The sequence below is a fragment of the Octodon degus genome, unplaced genomic scaffold (genome assembly GCF_000260255.1).
Source record: "Octodon degus isolate 3935 unplaced genomic scaffold, OctDeg1.0 scaffold00017, whole genome shotgun sequence".
Classification (NCBI taxonomy): domain Eukaryota; kingdom Metazoa; phylum Chordata; class Mammalia; order Rodentia; family Octodontidae; genus Octodon; species Octodon degus.
In genome coordinates, this window is record NW_004524593.1 from 19856604 (window position 1) to 19879319 (window position 22716).

The window sequence follows — 22716 nt, forward strand, 5'->3', positions numbered from 1 at the left end:
TCTCCCGCCCTTCTGTTGGTTCTGTATAAATCACTTTTATTTCTGCAGGTATTTTCCTTTCAGATAAAAATGACATTTCGTTTTGTATTATTTTTGTCTTTCCTTATGAATGCACTGATAATATTTTAAATGCTCTATTTTAAGATCTCCTGAATCTTTTTGTTTTTAATTGGGGGGGTGTTCTACAAGGTCTTTACTTCCCACAAATAAATGTTGCCACGGCGGGGGAGGGTAGGGGGCGGGAAGGGAGACGTTAGTAGGCCAGTGGGGCAGCAGTGTTTATGTGTTAAGCAACAGTACAATTTCATGGTTGGCATGGTTAAAAAATTGGAATATAAGAATAGCTCTTTTGTACTTTGATGACCAATTATGCTGTATTTTAACACGATGTATGTCTGTTCGTGTGGTGCTCTAGTGGTAAATAAATTATTTCAATCCTTTGTTGTTGTTTGCGTCCTATCCCAGTGCCATCCCTGAGTGCAGGAAACGCCAGCGATACAGTGAGCATGCTCCCCAGGGGAGGTTGGGAGGCACAGTCACCCTTGCGCTTTCTTACTGAGGCTCTTGCCCAATAGCGACACGTTGTGGTCGAGAACCAGGACTTGCCAGTCAAGGACTAAAGAAAACCCTGCACAATCTGTTTATTTGCTTATTGCTATTTGGTAATTATTTGAGATTTAGTTTCCATTCAGCCTGACCATTTACCAGAGAAAAGGGAGAGAGATAGTTGCGTGATGATCTGCCTTCTGGCTCTAGGCTCTGCCAACCCCAGGGCCAAAAGAACTGGTCTAGATGGCATCCCCTGTAGCCACAGAACTTAGAGAGTGGTAGAGCGAGCCAGATATAATGATAGCTACATGTTCTTTGGGAGCAAGCTACTCTGGCTTTCACCAATACCACTGTATGTACATATATGTGTGCACGCGCGCGCGCGCGCACACACACACACACACACACACACCATTCTCTCAAACTGCCTTGGCTACCGCCTACAAACCAGACTTCTCAAGTGAGTTGCCCTTATCTTAATAAATACAATCTAACAAATAGAAAAGTAGTTGTAACTCAGTCTGGGTCTTGAAAGAACTACTAGTTTGTACCTGTTGGGTTGTCTGGACCTCACATAGAGGCCAACCATGGATTGGATTGTCAAAGTAGAATAGAAATGGTTTCCTTGCCTGTGGTCTTGCTTGTCTTTGATCTTTCGTACACACCTCACAGAGAGAGGAAATACACTGCACTGAATTTAGTTCCCATCTGCACAGAGCAGACAGTTCTGGCCCCGTTACCCCCACCCACGTGGCTCTGGCAGTCTGTGCCCCTCTTGTCACTGAGGCATGGCCACACGGGATAAAGAGTGCTTCTTTTAGCGTCCATTGGGTGCCCAGTCCGTGGGGTCTCCGCAGTATTTCCCAGCCTGTTCTTGTCTGGGTTCCTTGGCACCCATGCTGCTGCAGTAAGCTTCTCTTTTCCAGCCTGTGACCTTGGTCTACTACTCTCTGTGTCCAGATCCTGCCTTACAAGTCAGTCGAGCCACCAGGAATTCCTGTGAACACTGTATAACTGTATGATAACCTTTTGGTCACAGGAGGAGACATAAACTTACTGAAAACAGAAGGGGGATGTTTTCAGTAAGTTTACTGAAAAGCGTCATTTTAAGCTTCAGTTAAGGCCACTATCAAAAACTCAAAGGGAGCGAAGCAGCATGTTTTCTGCTATCTGACTCAGTCTCACCTTGAGCCCTGTGTGACAGAATTTTTATAAAGCTCCAGTTTATGTGAATAAGGAGACTGGGAGTGGATAAACTGCCAGTCCGTGCCCTGCAAGCACTGAGTAGTGGTCAGAGGCTCCTCGTCTAGCGTACTGGCTGCATGTGGCCACAGGGCATTCAGGGAATGACTGACCTGAGCTGTGGTATGCTAGGTGTAGAAGAAACACATGCTGTTACTAGCAAAAAACAAACAAAAACCTATTAACTGCAGGATGCCTAGTTAACAGGTTACTGCCTACTGACTACACATCTGAATAATACTATTTTTGATATACATACTGGGATTAAATCAAATACATTATTAAAATTAATTTCACAGGGTTAATAGACAACTTTAAATTGTGTACATGTCTCACTGAAAATTTTTTTATTAACACACATTTGTAGTACATGCATTTCGCAATCACCTTGGGGAGCGGGTGGGTGTATACAATGCAGCTCATTTCTCTTCTGTGAAGAAGTAAGTAGGCTCACATCTGCACCTTGAGTTCTGCTGCTGTTAGCTCTGGACTAGAACTGAAAAGCAGCTCTGTCTAGAAATAAAGGCGGAGCTATTCTCATAAGCTCTATTGCCAAGCTTTTTTCATAATTAACATATGACTGAAGGTCATAAAGTCGTACCCCACAGAAACGCTGCTCCTGTTGGCTGCATCGCAGCAGTGCAGTAGTAGGGTCTGACCTCACAGTTGGTGCAGGTGGATGGGGGTGTCCAAGGGAAGGAGGATGGCGTGAGCCTCCCCGACTTTCCCCCAAGCGAGGCTGCTCCAGGGGACAGGGAAGCCTGATCCTAGGCAAGCTGGACTCCTGCGTCACTGCCAGGCCAGCTAGGGTATGGCATCTTGCCTCCCGCATGGAAAATCTCACCTGAGGCACTGTCTTGAGATGACATTGACTTTCTGTCCGGAACTACGTGGTGTTGTCCGCCTCCTGCTCATCTCCCTGGAGGTAAAAGAACTGTGGGGGAGTTACTTAGAAAATTAGATTTAGAGCCCACGAAATGAAGAGCCAGGACATGTGCATTTAAAAGCCGTACCCCACCTCTGGCTCTAGCTAACAGACAGGCTGGACTCTGGCTTGCAAAACCCCGTTTCTATCAAGTATTGGAGCCCTGCAACTTTAGCGAACACGAGACTGGTTCTTTTTCACTCACCTACTGAACTGGTTGCTTTCTTCTCTGCCTCTTCCCTTGTGTCTGGAACAGATCCTATGTACTGAACAAAGAAAAATAAGACCCCGATTTCACTCACATTGCAGGTCAGGAGCAATCGAGAAAATATTTTCACACAACTTTTATACGTAATAGCTGGATCCTATGAGACTGCAAACATCAGTGGTACACATGTTAGGTCATACCATCAACCTATCTGGAATTGTCAAGGAAAGCTTTTAATTATCTTCTTTAAATGCAGTGATTGCTCTAGGGGTTTTTTCCTCCTGATTGAGTCTTTAGTTCCCTGAAATACTTTGTACTTGCTTTATTTCATCAAGTAATGGCTATTTGGAGAAGAGCTGAGTGTGTTCCTGTAATTGGGCAGAGACCTTGTAAAAGGAACAGAATGTACTTTGTGCTGGTGATCAAAACTATGAAGATTGTTCAGCCTGAGAAGACAGGCATAATTAAACAGGAAAGAAAAAAGTGGTGGTAAAGAAAATGGCCCAGCAGAACCTCTTGGGTTTCCCCCAGTGGAGGGCTTCTCTCCCTGCTAGGCTGACCCCACTGCAAGTGCACAGATGTGTTCCTAGGTGCCAGCACCGAGGCCCAGCCAGCTCCAAACTCTCTGCCAGGCCCAGCGCTGCGTGCCGGCTCCTGTAGAAAGCCCCAGACCTCAGGGAGCAAGGGCAAACAGGCAAAGAAATTATGTAACTCAATCCCGCCCCAAAGGCTACGTGAAGTCATACAGTTTGGCCAGTCCTCAAGTACGGGTGTAACAGTCATTTCTTCATGTGAGACAAAATTAAACAGTACAGAAAACTGAGCAGGACTTTAAATCTGGTGGTGTTGGTTCACTTGAGGAAGTGACCAGTTCCACATCACCGCCTCAGTGCCCTGCCCTTTGCGCCCTTAGACTGGCTGTTTAGAGTCCCACAAAGGTGGATGGAAGCTGCTGTTAGAGGGCAGAGGAGACCTAGGGAGTTGGGCAGCCTTGTGAAGAGTGTTTCTGTGTTACACATTCTCTGATCAGTATTTGCTGGGGTTTTAGCTAAGAAGATAGAAATATTCACCTTCAAACATACATAGAATCATAAATGTATGTTAGGTATGCAAGCCTGCACAATATTAAATATCTTCACTGGTGTAACCTAAGCATTCGATCTAACCCAAAGATTCTAAGTAGTAAGACAAGAACTCGCTCAGGGCAGGATGCACTGAGAGGCGAAAGGGAAGACAGGGAATGGATGAGGGACGCTGAGCGTGGCTGAGGCGAGGCACACCGTAGGCAGGACTTTTATAGCAAGTAAAGAAGTGCAGAGGGAATGGAGAAGAAGCTTAGCGACCAGGCTTCACTTCCGGCGCAGACCCCGCAAGGAGCTCCACCGTGCTGCCCTCTTTCCGGGGAAGGCTGTAAGGCTCCCTTCCCTGCCCGGTGAAGGAGGCGATGGAAGAGTGGCTCCTGGTCAGCCTGCTCCCACGAGTGGGGTGTGGGGGCCCTTACATCCTCCTCCCTCGGGGCAACGAGCATCTTCTATTCCGGCTGAGTAATCACTGAACTCACATTACAGCGCCTAGTATGCAAATCTCGCCCAAAGCATTCTTACAGAGAGAAAAGGCACAGCGAGGCATCCACCACTGCAATAGGAGACCCAGGGAAATGCGGGTTAAGGGACGGCGAGGGCCTCGGGATTGCGCTCCTGTTTCGTTTTTCCTGATTTTTACCATGTGTTGCCCTTGTGTATTTTTCTGTAATCTCACTGTGAGCAGGGAGGATGTCTTTCTTCCTTCTCCTGGTTGCACGTGAGACTGGCAGAAGGGCTGCTGCGTGGTGCCTGGCATTTAGGTCAGAGAGATCACAGAATTCCTCCTGGTTCTTGTGGAGGAGGGCGTGATTCCTGAAAATCGGCTGCCATGTTGAAGGGAAGCCCCAGTTGCATGAAGAAGCCTGCCAGCGTGTTCGGCCAGCGCCCCTGCTGAAGCCCCAGATGCCTGGCGGCTCAACCGCCCTCTGGACTCATTGATGGGGGAACCTTTCTGATGGCTCCAGTCCCAGCCCCCGAATTCTCACACAGTTTCATGCATGCTAGGAGCTGCTCGGCTGAGCTTGGTCAGTCTCAGGCCCACTGAGGGTGACGCTCACAGCAGTTCCCGCTGTTTTAAGTCGCACTGGGGGTGATTGCTTATGAAACGAGAGCTGAAAGAATTACGAGTTTCATCTTTTAAAAAATTAAAAAGTTCTATGATTTGTTGTTAATAAACTGTGAGGCCCTGTTGGTAAGAAAATCTAAGTAGATGACTTTGATGGTCCCCTTGAAGGGAATTTAGTCAGTCAGCAACTTCTTATGTTACCAGGAACTGTGTTAGTCGTTGGTGAGTCAAAGATAAAAAGAAATTCAGTCTCTGTCCACAAGAACCTCATGTTCTGCTGAACGCAGTATCATTTGAAAGTCAAATTCATAAAACATTGACTGAGCACCTGTGTTTTGATAGATATGTTTTTACAGATTGTAAAGGACCTATCACATCATGGTGTGCTGGGAAGGCAGACACAGGAATTAAGCTAATGGGTTAAAGTTTATGTGTGAGATATATTGGCCATGTATCAGCTATAGTAGTAACACATAAAAAATGACTAGGCTAAATAATAAAATTGAATCATAGGAAAATGTTTTTGTAGGTCTAAAGATTGACTTTTGATTATTTTTTATGAGGGTGGCAGGATGAATAGGATTTAGGGAGACCAGACTTAGGTATCAGCAGGGGTCATGAAGCTTTGGGGAAGGAAAGAAAGAACTCTTATCAGTTATTGCAAGAAAAGCCATGTGCCTTAGTCCATGAGGGGTTAGTCCATTAGGGCTCCATCACACCTTAAACGAAGCACTTCATGAGAAACAAATTTATTTCTTAGTTCTGAAGTCAAAGATGAAAGTACAGGCAGCTTCCGTGTGAGGTGAGTTCCCCTTCTGTTCACAGTTGGCCAGCTTGTCACAGCACCCTCCCATGGTGGAAGAAGTTAGGGGTCTTCCTCAAGGGCACAAACCCCATTGGTGTGCTAATCCCCTCCTGAAAACCTCACTTCCTGACACCATCACCTCGGGTTAGTGTTTCTCCATATGAATTGGGGGAAACATGAACATTCAGGCCGTACCACCAGGGGCAGTGCTGTTAAGCTTGCTGCCGCTGTGGCTCTCCTGGGACAAAGGCCACTGAGACTATACTCCCTCTGCTGCCCTTAGTCAAAGTGGAAAGTTCCAGAGGAAAGCACTTGATCAGCCAAACTGTGCATGGATTTTATAGTAAGAATAGAAGAAAAGAACAGAACGTCTCTTCTAGGTAAACTGGATTTAATCCAATGCCAGCATTGATCAACTATAGTTCAACCAAGTAGGAATTCATGAACCCATATTCACAAAAATGAGACCATCTCAGTGAGAGAGACAGGTCCCCAGTGACTACAAATATTTGCAAGGTGTCAGTCAGCACGGAATATCTCTAAGGTCACTCAGCAGCAGACTCACCTGGGCTTCCCCAGGAATCCAAGTCATCTTTGCTCCATTCTCTGGAAGGAGATGCTTTTGTATCTGTGTAGCTATCCAACAGCAATATTACCCACCTCTAAAACAAGGAACCATCTGTGTTCCTGTCCCATGGCATGGTGAGGGCACAGGGGGATCTCAAGGGAAAAGGTCACAAATCAATCATGAAATATTTAGAAGACCACAGTTGATCATTTTCCCAAAGAGATGTACCCTAGGACAAAAATAATTCTTCCCTTGCTGGTGCCTGAATGAAGACACTAATGGAAGTTTGGCAAGTGGGTCGCCTGTCAACCGTCATCTCAACTAGACGTTTCCTGTGGGCTGAGTTTTTCTATGGGAACTTTCTTGAAAGTTTCTGTTGAAGAGAGTCCTTCCCTGGGGGCAGCCCTGGATCGCCTGCGCCCAAATGATGGAGAGATCTGGCTTCGCTGTTCGTCCCCAGTTGCCTCAGTCTCATGGGAAATTGAAATTCAGTGTTGCTAATTTTTCTTTCCCAAAAATTAAGCTAACAAGTTCATTAGTCTTAGGCTGCCAACCATTTTTAAAATGTACTCAACTTCTTTGGTGCCTCAATATGCACCTTTAATGAGAAATATTTAAGGAAAGAGAACTATTTGAGATTATGATGTCTGAGAGTGTTTCCCCTACTATGCTGTACTGTTCAAGCCAAATTAATATCATCCTTTCTGAGCTCCTGTCTGCCTAGTGCCCAAAGGAGGTAGAATACATAAGCGAAGAGCTAATTTGTCTGCAGGGCCTGGTATTTACTGCTTAATTGGTTCATTTCTGGAGGAAACAGACCGTAGAGAATGTGAGTGCCAGGTGACAATGCGTGAAAACGTCATTTTGTAGCACGCGGTTTGTTACAGGTGTCCGGCTGATTGCAGGGTCTCTGTTCTCCCAATCAATTGACATGCTCCCCATATGGCATCTTTCTTGTTGGCAAATCTCCCTGTCCTGTCTGCCTCCAAGCGTTCTCCGAGTGTGCTCCAAGGAGGCTTGGGTGAGAGCTATTACCTGGCCACCAGGCAACACCTTGGAAATGTCCCCTCAATCAAGGGGCACACGCCACAGGGACCCCGGCCCTCATATCCCATGGTCCTCACAGCTCCCCATTTATCTGCTCTATTTGGAAAGCGGCCCTGCCTACAGCTATGCAAGAGTACCCCGAGGGCAATGGTCATTGCCTGATATCACTGCATGGAGGAGGTCGCCGGTTTTCATGGGAGTGGGGGTGGGGCAGCAGGGGCCCAACACCTGCTGGAGCTTAGGCACCCTGGGAATTCATTGAGCTGGTTCTATAAAGCTCTTCTGCCCCTTAGCATGGCAGAACACAGTTGCTTTTAAGGAATGTTTGGATAAAACATTTTCCAGGGTTCGTTTATCCCTTTGAAAGGCTATATTGCATGTGACAATATTCCAATTTTGAGGCATGACTTGTGCCAATCCACACAGGCAATTAGAGCTGACACATTCCATGGGCTATTGGTCAAGTCCTCAGTAGACCAGAAAGAAAACCCACAGAGGAAAATTTTACCAGTAAAGAGGACCACTTGGAGTGCAGCATGTATGGAGCCTTCAAGCCAAGACTTCTCTCCCAGCTTCTCTTGCTGGTGCATCTACTGCATCAGCCATTTCTGTGGTCTACATGCATAAGTCTTAGTGCGAAGCCTGGAGTGGTAGATGCAATGCGTGGCTAATGATGGCGCAGAGCTTGGACACGGGCCGCTAAGGCTGAACCTGCGAGAACACGGGCTCTTTGTGGGTCAGCGTAAGCTCTCAGATCAGTGGCAGTGACATCAGTCACTCAACTTGAAAACAGCATTCGTAGCATGAAGAATTTAGTGCAAGGTGGCATAAAAGCAGTCTTCTCACTGTCACCTTCATGACTGTGACCACCACTGTGCACATTGCTAGGGTGACCAATTCTGTAGGGCAGTAAAGCTGTGGCTGCTGCAGCTGTCCTGGAGTGACTTCCTCTGAGCACTGATAGCTCCTCCCGAGTCTCCGGCCCTTTGTGAGGCTATTTTGCTATTTCTATACCTTTGGCAAAAACAACAACCAATATTTTAAGTAGGCAATTTATTCTGTACATGATGGTTTTGGAAACTGGCATAAGTCAGGGGACCCTGATTGTGATACTGACCTGCAAATATCTCTCCAGTTCTTGTGGCTTTAATTGTAGAAATGTGTGAATTGAGTAATTTGAGTCAGTGGCAGATCTGGACGTGGGGAGCATAGAAAAAAGCAATGTGATAGCATTTTTGAGTATTTAAAGTTTGGCGATTCTAACGGAAAGTGTTACGGAATAGAGAGTAGGAGACAAGCAGAAAATGATATAGGTGAGACTGAGGACCTATTTATAATTGCTGTTGATTTTGGTGTGTTAATAGCTTATGAGGAGTTTTAAATCATTCTCACGTATGTCTAATAACAGTATAACCTTCGGCTTTCCTATACCATTTTTCTTTCTTTCTATTCTTTTGGATTTTTTTGAGTCAGAGTCTTGCCCCTTAGATCAGACTGGCCTTGGGCTCAGTCCAGGCTGATCTCGGAACTTGCAGACACCCTCTCGCCCCAACCTGCCAGTGCTCAGATTAGAGGCAGGGTCACCATCCCAATGTAACTCCCAACCTAAAAGGTACCTGGGAGAAGTCTGTCTTTTCTTTTCTTTTTCTTTCTTTCTTTCTTTCTTTCTTTCTTTCTTTCTTTCTTTCTTTTCTTTTGTTTGCGGAACCAGGGATTGAACTCAGGCCCTTGCACTTGCCACGGAAGTGCTTATTCCACTGAGCCATCTCCCCAGCCCCCAAGTTTGTGTTTTCTAAAACTGAAGAATGAATTTTAGGAACAAATAGAGGTTAAGAGCAGAATGTATTTATTGAGGGAAAGAAAGCTTCTGTATGAGAAAGCCCCCAAAGGGCCCCAGACCAGTGGGTTGTCCCCGGGGAAGCTCTCTCTTCCAAACACTTTTATCGAGTGACACCATGCTGTGAGGTGGGTCTAAGGTGGAAACCAAGGGGACTCACTTGGGTGGGTGTGAAGTGGGACAATACTATGGTCAACCAACGTGATTACAAGCGTCATTGCTCAAGCAAAATTGATTAAATTGGAAGCAAACTGGGAAGCAAGTCACAGAGCGTGCGGGCAAGAGCACAGAGCAAGGTCTCTTCCTGCTGGGCTTGGGTGAGTGTCTCTTTCCGGCTCTTCCAAGGTGACTGATACCTATATAGAATATCAGTCCCTGACGCCCATCCTTAGGGAAGTATGTGGCTACATTTGTTTGCTCTTTTGTCTTGAGGTCTGGCCCACAGCAGGTCTGTCTCTTCCAAAGCTACAAAGTCACCTTGTCTTCCATATTGTCCTGGAGGGCCTGGCCCTGTCTGACTGCCTATAATACTTCTATCTAAGTCAGCTGCCTACACACTATTATGCACTCTATCAAAACAATATAAATAGGGGTTATATATATACATATATATATATATCAGTAAATAAAATACATTGACAGACAGACTTAAGATAAAGTGACTAGAATTTACTAAATAGAGGACAATCCGTTGTAAGTAAAGTGATCTAAGGTTTTAAAAAATTTTTTATTTAAATTCTTTATTTATTTGATACAGGGTCTCATTATGCAGCTCGGACTCATAGTGATCCGTCTGTTTCCGCTTCCCCAGTGCTGGGATTACAGGCATGTGCCACCACACCGCGTTTCAGCGGCTGGCACTGCACGCCTGGGATTCTGGGGCCAGCGCAGCATGCGGTACCGGGGATTGAACCCGGGTCTTTTTGCTTGCCAGGCAGGCACTCAAGCTGCTGATTTATCTCCCCAGCTCCTATCTTCGCTTTCTGAAAGTATTCCATTTCAAAACAAATGATTATGCACTTAGGCAGGCGGGAGAAAAGACGAGAACGTTGCCAGGGGAGCATCGGTGTTTTATGTGAAGGTTTAAAATACAACCTCTACCGTGCTCTTTAGGCTTTTCATACGAAAGCCATGCAGTAATTCCTCTTATGGTCAACGGCTAAATAAAACAAACTCTTTCTGGATGAGATACGGAGCTTCCTCTAGTGAGGTGCTGAGAATGCAATGCGCAGATGATCCAGTTTTACCGCGGCTGCCCCCCAGGGCAGGGCTGAAGTCTCTGCTCCCCCACGGGAGTCTCCAGCACCTCAGACGGCTGCTAGGTACAACTGTCCTTTCTTCCTGCCCTCCGCTTTCTATTACTAACCCTCTTCTGTTCTTCTCCCTTTGCTGTAACTCATCTTTTCAGGAGTTAAGCAAGGCATGGGTAATAAACCAATAAGAGCAAAAATTAACACTAATGAGAAGCGAGGCAGTACCAACTTTGGTCCCCATGTGGGTCTTCACCGTTGCCAGATGAGAGTGTTTCTTCAACTGACTTGCATTCCTTTTCATTTTATCAGTATTTCCTAACCCAAAGGTTCGACGTTATCTCTCCGCAGTTTGCTGAGTCATGCTACACAAAGCCCAGCACTGCCAAGGCTGTGAGACCCGACTCAGCTTCCTCGGTAGAGAGGGCCCGCTGGACTCTCAGCTGGAAAGGAAGGGAAGGAAAGCACACATACCCTGCAACTGCACAGTATATCTACAAAGTAGCCAGAGTGATCAAAAACCTTCTCAGTACCTAGTCACATTTTTAGAAAGTGATAGGTTGTGGCCAGGGTACAGACTGCTACATCATCGTGGCCCTAATTCAGCACAGCTGTATCCCCCAATCAGCAGCTTTTCTTCCCGCTGACCACTTCCTTCTCCTCCCCACTCCAGCCCTCGATACAACTCCCTTTTACCTTTTCCCCCCTCACAAGGGAGCCCCCAGTCAGCTCCCGTGTGCCCCTGAACCTGCCCCTCACACTCCGCCCCTAGCAAGAGTCCATAAAGTCTCAGCCTCCCCGTCTCAGGTCCCAGGACCTGCCCATCTCCCTGCCCGCGATTCTCGCCCTGTCTTCAGAGTTAATGAAGGCCTCCCCTCCCGCTTGTTTCTGCGTCTCCGCTGTACTGCTGCCACTGCCACCAAAACCTATCAGGAAGAAAGTGCTGTAACGTGAGTTTCTGTTCAAGGGGCACGGTTGGGAAAGTCTTGAATTCAGTACTGTGCGACACGGTTCGCTCTGGCGTCTGCTTTGCGGCCACTCGGCAGACACAGGGACACCAGCCCGTCCCCTGTCTCCAGGCAAGCGATGCCCATGGGCAGAGTCAAACCACCCTAAAGCCTGACTACTCCAGCATCTGTTCCAGCCACTGAATGAAACAGACCTTATTACCGTCTCTGCGGTATTACCGGTTAAAGTGTCCTTGAGGGTTTACTGCGTTAAGACGATTTGCATTTCTTTTCTCCCCTTATTCTATCTTCAGAATCTGCCATCAGCTCTTCAAGAGCATCATGTTTCCGTGCAGTCCAGTCAGGACACGTGTCCTCAAAGGCCATGCGGGGCTGGTGGCGCTGGCATGGGTCACATAGAAGCCCGAAGCCTCTGCTTCCACTACTGAGAGGTAGAAACAGGCAGCAGCGTTCGGTTCTCGGGAGGATGCCTGCCCGAGTGTCTTCCTGCAGTGGGAATGAGTCCGTGAGACTGCTTAACAGATACAAGTAATTTCAACCCTATACATCTGGAGACCTTTTCTTTAGGATGTGCTTGTGATACATAATAACTACACCATTTTGGGGAGCTGATACACACAGCCATATGTCCATAATCTTATAAAAATTTACATACATCCAGCGGTGCTGCTGCAGGAAATTATCCTAATGAAATAATCAAAATTGTCCCAACGACAAAGATTCATTACATTGTTATTTGTAATTTCAGGTGGTGAAAATAGTCTATAGGCTCATCAAAATGGAATGATCTGAAGGAATTAATGTGTGATACGTACCACACAGTATAACCACTGGGTGATGGCATATAGGATTAAAATCACTTTGTAGTAGGGGGATGACAGTACTCTAAAGACTGAAGATCTTGCGCAACAAAACAAACATACTAGAATTCGCCAACCTGCACACTTACATGGTACACATAACCTTAATGTTATGGTGGATGAATTTTATTCTTTAGTCCAGCTACCAATGTGGTGGAGAAATATTTAATGAAACCTTGAGTGCTCACAGTCAGTGGTTCAAATTTTGTCAAAATGTCTATGTATAAAAATTCAGACATATGAACGTTTTAACTGCCTTTGTGGTAATCTCTTCTACATATTCATGGTTGAGCTGAAGAATGTGGGTAAGGAGAGGCAAGCAGAGTGGGCAAAATCACCCAAGTCTTGTGAACAAGGAGAAAATGATAAAAGTAGGCAGTAATCTCAGGGTGCAAAAGCTCAGACAAAGACCGGAAGGGTCAGAGTCCTTCCCTTCACACAGTGGGAAGAGTTTTTATTGCTCTTCACTTTATAATTTTGCTGTAAGCATATATTACTCTCTATGACAAATAACTGTTGTTCCAAAGACGAAACATTAAAGGACACTAAGCACTCGGGGCTGGTCTCCAGGGGTTGGCAGGGGCTGGCTCTAAACTGAGAGGCCCTGGAGGTGCGGGGGAGGTGGGTTCTTTGGAGCTGTGTCAGCGCGCTGAGGGCCTTTCCTTGTTGTTCTGAATTTCTGCAGAGCTGGGAGGCTGGGAGGGAGGTGTGCAGAGCTTTCTTAGGCAGGTGGCCAAGATGGCGGCTTGGCCTGGGCTGTTGCAGTGACACCAGATGAAAGCACATCTAGGATATTTGGGGATAGGATTCAGTAGTTCCAAGTCCCCTTGAGTGAGCTCCGGGCCTGCTTCCCTTTTGTCTGTGGCCTGTCATCAGAAAAGGGTCTGGTCCTGGAAAGATTCTATTCATTGAATGTAACCTCTGCCTTCTCTTTGGAAGAGCAGACTCCTGTCTTCCGGGTTGTTGCCCGCTTCCTCTGCTCCAGGAAGTCCCCTGGCAGAGCCCCCTGTGAGGTGAGGGCAGTGAGGGTGACTTGATCCGCAAGGGCACTGTCCTTCCCACTGCAGCAGTGGGTTGCAGGCCTGACCCTCCCGGAGTCCCAGCAGGGTGCTCAGCTTTCTGCATAGCTGTGGGCTGAGTCACTACCAAAGGCTTCCTAAAGGAGACTCCTTAAGTTACGGTAACATTTTAGAAGGGTATTTATAGTGCAGTAGAGAACAGGAGGGCTGGCCACTAGGACTACGCCTCCCTCTGCACAGGCCTCCCTGCCAGCTAGTTCCTCTCGGGCACTTCCCTGTCCTCCTCTTTGTCCCCTGATAGGAGGCAAAGCCTCCTGGGGGTAGCCTTCAAAAGCCCAGGGCCTGCCGCTGACCCCACCCTGACACCAAGAGATCTCTTCAGACCTCTGGCTCTCCAGGCCCCCGGCCTCTGCGCCTCTCTGCTGCTCTGTCCAGCGGCTCTGGGCTCTGTTTATTAACAATTCAGATGGACTGTCCTGCAATGAGTGGAAATGCCAGAGCTTATTTGTTCTGGTTTCTTTCCACTGTGTATGCTCCGTTTCCGAGGCTGTCGTTGGTTACCTAGGATATGGCCTGGGGAGGCGATGGATTGGTCCGGAGCTTGGATGGGTTCCCCGAAAGGCTGTGCAGTGGGCCAGTGCTCAGGAGGTTGCCCTGACCTGGCGCCCGATTGACCGCCTGCCAGCCCCTGTGTACTGTGCTCCCAGCATCCTCCTCTGGACCCCAGCATTTCTTGCCTATCTCCTTATTTTGGCTTTTCTCCAAGTGGTTTTGTAAATTTATACATCTGTCTACCGCTAGATTATGTGATCCTTTAAGCCATGATCACATGTTATTCTGTGTTGCAACCAGCACAGTCCAGAGCGTGCAAAGGCTGTTTAATGTGTGTCGCTTGAGTACATGTGAAAATGGGCGTTTGTTCTGCTTGTTGGGGGGAGTGAAGTTTGAAACAAGCTTCGGCCTTTCATAACCAGTCAATGTTCTTTATGGAAAACACACCTAATATTTAGTTATTAACCACCTATCGTGTTAGAGTCCTTTGAGACATTTCAACTTCTTTTTCCTAACAACTCTATGATGAAGTGGCTATTATTACTCCTATTGGCACAGGAAGCCACCCACCTTGGGGACGTTGCACAGTGACCTTGCCTGAAATCTCTGTTAGTGGCAAAGCCACGATCTGGGTCTCTGGCTCTCTCCTGGTTCCCATGGTTTTGCAGTGCCCCAAATTTAAGCAGATGTTACTTGAGATACGTGTGCTTGAATTGTGTGACTTAATGCTAATCCACCTTTAATGTTGGATAAGGCACTTTACTGAATGAAATTAGGTATAATATTGAAAGTAAAAGAATGGCTATGTAATTTAAAAAAAAATACACTTATGGAAATTTTCAAACATATGCAACGACAGTAAGAATGATGCAGAATCCCCTGTACCTTTTCTGTAACGACCTGTGCTTTGTCTACGTTTTTCCTCACTTTCCTCCTCCTCCTACTGGATTATTTTAAAAGAAACCCCAGGTATTATATGACTTACTAAAATTTAAAAAAAATTGTTAATATGATGTATCATTACCTAGAATATAAGAATGCTGAGATGATTTTTATAAAATCAGCTAGAGAAGTGTTCCCTCTGGGTGCTTCGGTGCATGCGGCTGCTACCCTTCCAGAACAGGGGAAAGCAGGTCGGAGCAGGTCGTCCTCGCTACCTTCAGACACGGTGTGCTCTGTGCAGGCCGGTATGCATCCTGGTTTAGCAGGAAGCAGTAGATATGTCAACATGCTGATTCACAGCCTGGGGACCAGCAGGCCACCCTGCGTGTCCCCACAGAAGGCTCTACAATGTGTGCTAGACCAGCACAATTGAACGGAACTTTCAGAAGTTATGACCATCTCTTCTACTGAAGATTTTCAGAGAAGTGAGGGAATTTGTTCCGTTCTTCTCAATGGCCTCTCTGTCCATTTTGCAAAACCTGGCTGGTGCCGGCTACAGCAGGAAGGATGACAGCCGCAGCCTCTTCCATTACTGCTGCAGAGTTCAAGACTGGTGGGAGAAACACCCAACAGCAAATGCTTATAGAAGTAGTCCTGTCTCCCAGTGCTTCCTAGAAGAGTTTTATGAAGAAGTCTTACTAAGAATGGACTTTTATTTGAAGAAAATATCTGTTTTATAATTATACTCTTCCTAATGGTTTGGGGTTATGATCAAAACTAGAGATGGTAGTGGTAGTGGTGGGACTTTATGAGGAGATCTGAAGGGTGTGTGTGTGTGTGTGTGCAGGTGCACCATACTATTTGAAGGAGACAGGAGGGACACATCCACCAAAGAGAGAACCATTTTGGTGTCAGTAGCTTATACACTTTGGAATCTCAGGTCTAAAAATAACTTATTTGGAACCCATGTTGTTTATCTGTATCCTGGGTTTTCCCATTCTTAAAAATACCCTGCCACGCATAGAAAGGCTGTACTCCGAAGGTCCCAAAGCCTCCTTAATCCCAAAGCGGGTGGTAGGTAAATTCCTTCTCTGTCCCTCTAAGAATAGATCCAGGAGCTGCTCAAGTGTGTGCCTTGTGAGTCACTGCTCCTTTTTCTTTTACTTTTCTTGAAGGAAGCAAATGGTAATAGATGATAAGGATATGGGAATGATCCTTAATATCTGTCGATAGTTTAAAAAGGCCACCGCCATTGTGGAGAAATGGTTTTATCTGCAAGTGAAAGAAAGATGAAGTTGTGAGATGGTATTTTCCCCTGTGGCTTTTCCAACTCCAGCCTAACCCAGGCTACTCTGGAAATCAGGAAAGCAAGAGCGCTTGCTTTTTTTCAGGCAGCTTTTGCATTCTGGTCATTTATTTTATTTTTTTACTTCGGGGGTTTCAACTGTCTGCTCCACCTGCTGTGGTCACAGGGCCTGGTCCTGACCCACATGTGCCCTTGACAAAACCCCAATCCCTGCTGTCCTTCCATTGCAAACAAAGTCTGGCAACCAGATTCCTGCATCAGCGCTGTTTTTGCCCTGTTGCTCCGCCACGCTTGAGTCCAGGCGCAGAGATAAATAAAAGGAATTGAAAGGAGCCTAGCAAGGCCTGTAGAGGGTTCAGCTGGATTCTGATTTTCCCTACAAATTACCTGTCCTCCTCTCTGGCCCCCTTGCCCAACATCTGACTGTGCGGCCCCACCGTGCCTGCTTGCCTGGAGAGTAAAAGACAAGCGAAATAAAAGAGCAGAATGCGTCGGAACAAGTTGGAAAGGTCAACTCGGGCTTTTTTGTTTTTGAAGGATGTATTTCTGCATGACTCACTGGGCCTTTTCACTTCCTGCTAGAATTATTACAAAACAAATCTGGGAGACAATGAGCCTGCGGAGGAGCTCACTGCATGGACTCGGACGGGCCCATTGTAGCGCCAGGCACCGTGGCTGGGACCCTGTCCTGGCCCCTCCGGGATGCTCAGCAAGGCAGGTGCTGCCCAGATCAGTGCCTCGGGCTGCCTTGGTGAACGCGGGGAAGGGCACTGGCTGCCGCTGCTGACTGGGGCTTTGCTCAGAGGTGACGGCAGCAGGAGAGAAAGCCCTGCGGACAGACACTCACAGTGGGCTGGGATTGTATCTCACATGGCGATGGCCTTTGTGAGGAGCGTCCTGCAGTAACAGATTCCAGGCACTCAGTGTAGAGCTGAAGCTCTCAAGTAAAATAATAATATAGGAAGGAAAAACTTCTCTGGGCCAAGGGCCTTTGGTTAGGGTGGCAAACTTACAATTGTATTCGTTCCTCTGGGACAAATATAGATACTTTGTAAGACATTGTTTAGATACTTCTAAGGTAATTAATCATATGGGGCACCCTCTCTTTTTATTTAGAGGATTTTCACAGTACAGTCTGCTTTTAAGACTAAAGATGGGTTGATAATAGCACTTTCAAGACATCAGTCTAAGTGCAAAAAATGAACGCCCTGACTACATGATGTGTTACGGTATACTCAGCCCCCAGAGCCCTGGTGGCTGACATACTGCCACCCACCCCAGCCCCCACCACCCCTGCACACTGAGAACAGTGCCCTTTTCTCTAATACTCAGCTGCATTAATTCAGTGAGAAAACTGGCCATCTTACCCCGTGGTTCCCTACCAGGGTAACTTTGCCCCAGAGGTTACGTGGCAACATCTGGAGACTGTGCAGTTGTTGTGGGGTGGTGGGGAGGTGCTGTGGGCAGGCAGTGGTGAAGGTCATGGCTGCTGGGAGGGCAAAGGCCCACACGCAGAGGATCAACCGCCCACCACCAAGTCCGCAGCCCCAGAGATCCTGCCTTCACCAACATGAAATTCGTACTCCTTCCCCTCTATAGCTTACTTCTTCCATTGTACTCTCTGGGAAACCCTGTTTCCTCCCTGACAAAGCTGTGCCACATGTCCCCAGGCCATGTGCCATACAGTTCCATTCCTTCACTGTGTGTGCACAGTGCACTCCCAGACAGGCCTGCTGTGGGTTCATTTCTTCCCCCATTTCACTCCTTTCGGTTCATCCAATTGAGAGCCCTGAGCTTAGCCTACACTCAGTGCGTTCCAGAAAAGTGGTCCTATCCTCAGAGAAGGAGTGAGCCCTGCAGTTTGAAGACACTAGATGGAAGGATTTCCCACAAAGTTCATGTAAGTGAGTGACAAGGGTGCACTTAGAGATTTAATGGAATGAAGTAAGCCTGTAATGAGAATGGACAGCGTGCCTTCCACTTGATGTTGCTGATCAGTATCTTAACCCTTTTAAATAAAGACTTGCAACTCAGGGCAAAGAAAGAAAGAATGATTTAAATTCCATCTCAGATGATCAGAATGGCTGCATGGGAAAGCTCTAGATACCTGTGCTGTGTTGTTCCCGTGGGAGGTTGGGAATTGCATTGAACCCCAACTTCACTTCCATCGCACACCTGACCATTCTCTTCTATTTGTTCCCATTCCATGCTAAACAAGCAAATCAGGATAAAGAACCCCGTGTCCCAGTGGCCCAGACAGGGTCACGTCCATCAGTGCCCAGGGAGAGGTGCTGCATTATAGGAGGCAAGCGTCGGATGTCAGAGGCTACCGCTCCCATCATGAACTTGCAAACTGATCTGCTATGCTCTACATTTCTGTGAGCTCAGGATGTGTCTCCCCGAGGCTCCGACCACATTTGCCTGCAGCAAGTCTGAGGGCCAGACCCTGGTCGGCGATTCCCGTCTGGCCAAGAGATAACTTGCTTTTGTTACAGGGGCAACACCCTCTCTCTCCTTGGGTCACTTTCTAGCCTCCACATGCAGCAACATCATGAAGGTCTCAAGTCCCATCCCGGATCCTGGAATTGTCACTTTTTTTAAGCCTCCAAAGTACTGTGAAAATTCCACTCATACTTTATTTAGAAATATTCTTATTGAAAAAAAAAACCCACATGAAGCTTCTTTTTAATAAAGGAAACAAAATGGGAAGGTCAAATTCTCTTAGAACTTTTTATAGGCCTGGAAGCGCTGGAGACAGTTCACCATTAAAGAAATTGTGACAAGTAATTGGGATCATTTTACCAGGGGTTTCTCAGGGACAGACCAAGAATAGCAAAAGAGATTGCTTTTAAGAGACTCCATGTTCAACTCTATTTTCCTCGGAACAGCTAGAACTAATTAGAAATAACGTACAGCTTGTATTAGTTATGTGTGAGCATTTGTTAACAAGTTCTCATATGCAAAATAAAGATTGATTTCCACTTGATCTGTCACTCTCGTTCTTTCCATGTTCCACTTACATATTTCCATTTAGTTGCAAGTTTCTTGTATAATGTCATTAATTAACAGAAGGAAGTTGGGATGAAAATATCTTGTGTGCTCCACCTAATTATAAACCCAGTCATGAAGGCTGGAGAAAATGTGGCTTTTTACTCAAAAGAAAACAGTCTAGAACAATGTTATGCAGTTTATAAATTCCACCCAACCACTGTACAAATAAACAGCGCTACCGGAATCACACAACAAATCATCTCACGATTAGGCCACACAGGACCAGCTGCGTTACGAAGGAGCCCGCGAGCCAAAGAGGAGGACTCTGAAGCTAAGTACTGCCATATGTGGGAGGAAGAGCGTTCTCAACAAGCCTTAATTGCATGAAGCTTCATTTGCAAATGCTGCTCTCCAAGGGAATAAAGGACCTTGTGTTGTGGCCCATGGATGTCTTACACATCTTCTACAGCACAGGGGATAGAACTATTCAGCTGACCGTGGGCATCGCAGGCCCAGACGCATGTAAGAAATCCCTCTCCTGGTATTTCTCAACTCTCAGCAAACACAATCAATCTTCTGTTCATCCGTGTGAACTCTCCGCTTTGCACCTCAACTGAAGAAAAGTATCAGACAAAGGCTGGGTTCCCCAAACTCAGTTCTTTCCTGACTGTCTTTATGAGGTGTGATCAAAGCACAGAGCCATTTTAGCACTTGTTAGAGTTCAGCAGGAAGGCTCCCTAAATTTGACGATCCATCACAAAGCCAAGCACTAATGCTGCTTGGCTTAACTGCAGTCTTGGGTTATCCTTGTCATGAGCTCCCTCTTTTTTTTAAGATTTGACAGTGACTACATTTTTCAACTGTCTCATTTTTTGTCAACTAACAGTCAGAGTAGGAGAATCATTACAGGAAAAGTAGAGACATTCCCAAGGCATCAGAAATAGAGGTAGGAGTGCCAAGGTTTTCTGGAGATTGTCACCTTTGGGAAGTTCAGAGAATGTGAGTCACCTGCAGGACAGGAGGAAAGATTTTGTGAGTGTCTGGCTCCACTTCTTATGTTTTAATCTGTACACAAGCAGTGATCAAAATGTACAGTGAATTTTTACGTTAAAAGTTTCGCAGGAGAAGACACATTGCCATTGACCGCCTCAAAACCCTCTCATTTACTTCACACATTGCTTGCTCACGGCTCCTACTTTCTACAACAGTTCTGGAAGCCTTCTTTCCCGACTGTCGGTAGGAGGTGTGACAAAGCAAGAGTGGATGGCACTGCCAGGCTTTGTCCAGTGGCAACACAGGGGCATCAAAACAGCCGTGTGGCCTTCTTGACTTCTTCACTTCATCTGGCACCAAGAGGCCTCTGGCTCTTCCCCAAAATGACCGTGAAAGGTCATTAAATGTATTCAGGACATCGAGGCAGCCACAAGAATACAACTAAAGACATTCATGTAAGAGGGCTTCTAGGACAGCTTTAGAAGGGTGGTGGGATGACATAAGCCTGGCAGGCTCAGGGTCCCAAGTTTGATCCCTGGTACTCCCCACGCCCCCCAAAAAGATGGTGTAAGTATATTAGAATTAAGGGGGACCATTCTGAGAGGGATTAATGGCAATCCATCCTTTATTATAATACATTTTCTGAGCTTATTGGAATGATCTGTTCATTAACATCTTTCAAAATATCATGCTGAGTGTTTTGAGATTAATGGTGGAATAAATATTATATTTTTAGAAATTAATATATTTTGTTTCACATTTTATTCTAGAAACCCTGATAATAAACATAAAGAGCTAAGGAGCACCTGGGTATTTGGGGGTTTATGATAGCAAAGAATTAGGGCAGAATAAAATGAGGAGGCATAAGCTCACTTAACATGTTGCTTTGAGTTTAAGTCGAAGCTCATTTGGGAGCTCTTTGACAGTTGCATCTGGCATCCTGCACTGTCACGTTCCACTTGGGCCATAGCTCCTCTTGGCCTTGCAATCAGGAGCGTGGCTGACACTTAAATGTCTGTGGTGATGGTAACTCAGACCGATGGTCCTCTGGGGGTTCCTTCTAGATCAGCTGCAGTGGCACACAGCAGTTAAGGACAAAGGTTGCAGAGTATTTAGTCCGTATGTTTGCAGGGCCTAGAGCTTCTCCACTCTTCAATGAAAGAGGTATAAATAGATCATTAGAGCAGGTCCTGAATGCAAAAGTAAATGGCTTGTAGAAGATGTGGAAGCTTGTGGTCCACCTTCATGGCACTTTGCTTCTGCCTTTCAAGCCCAAAATGTGGTTTTGAGGCAGTGGAGTAGAGCGAATTCCTGTTGTGCATTGGCTGAGGAAGGAATCCGGGTCTGGTTTACAGATAATTGTTCACAATAGATAATAACCGTGAGGGATAATTGCTCTCTGGATTTACCTAAGAGTACATGCGGTAGACTTGCAGTCCCATTCTTGAGGAGTGGCCCTCAAGACAGCAATAAAAAAATGCCCACGTGTGGGCAGAACTTCAGGCAGTGCGCCTGGTTGTATGTTTTGCTGAGGTAGACAAAGGGCTACGGTGTGAGCATTGTGACTCATGGGACTGTCTAGATGGCCAGGGACTTGGAAGGAGCCCTGTTAGAAAATGAGTCACAAGGAAGTCTGGGGTGTGGTTTGTGGATGGGCCTCTCTGAATATTCACCAAGGGTCAGCCTCAGCAGAGAAGGCTCTTAATGAACACGAGGTGCACCATGCTTGCTTTATGGGTCAGTTTCTCTTTCCATCTACCTTTGTCTTTGTCCATGGGCTCTATGAACAAAGCAGGCACAGAAGTAGAAATGGAAGTTGCTAGGTGTGATCAAAATACATGATAAATGCTTTCACTTTAAATTATGGCAGTAAAAGACACCACACCATCAATCCCCCTCACGATGCTCCTTCCTGTCTCTGAACACACTCATCCCATCATTCTTGCCCCAGTCTGAAGCAGTTCTGGAAGTCCTCTTTTGGGAGTATCTTTATAAGGTGTGATCAGAGCTATGGTGAATGGTGCTACCGAGCTCTGAGAAAGGCAGGCTCATGAGGACATGAGGGTTTATTCTCACCCTCCTTATTCATACAATCTGACGTCTTGCAACTTCTAGCTCCTTCCCATAATCAAAATAACTGTAAAAGATTAAAGTTCTGTGTTGATTCAGGACTCAAAGGCAGCCATGACAGCAAAACAACAGATACCCATGAAACAAGATTTCTTGAAGTGCTTCAGAAACAGGTAAAAATGACAAGATAGGCTTGTTCCAAGAGAGGGGGCATATTTTAAGGAGGATTAATGACAATGAACTTTTTTACTCTAAGAAATTTTAAAAATGTAAACATTCACTATATTTTTGATCACATCTTGTGTGTGTGGGCTCGGCAACACAGACTGCAACTTGTCATTGCTGGTTGGGCTTTAGTCACTGAGAAGGCTCTCCTGCCACCCAGGATGACAGCACTTCCCGTGCAATGATTAATCAGTCAGTGGGTGGCAGGTTGGGCCAATTCCGTCATGTAGGCATAGTATGATTCTGTGATCAGAATAGATATTCAGTCTAG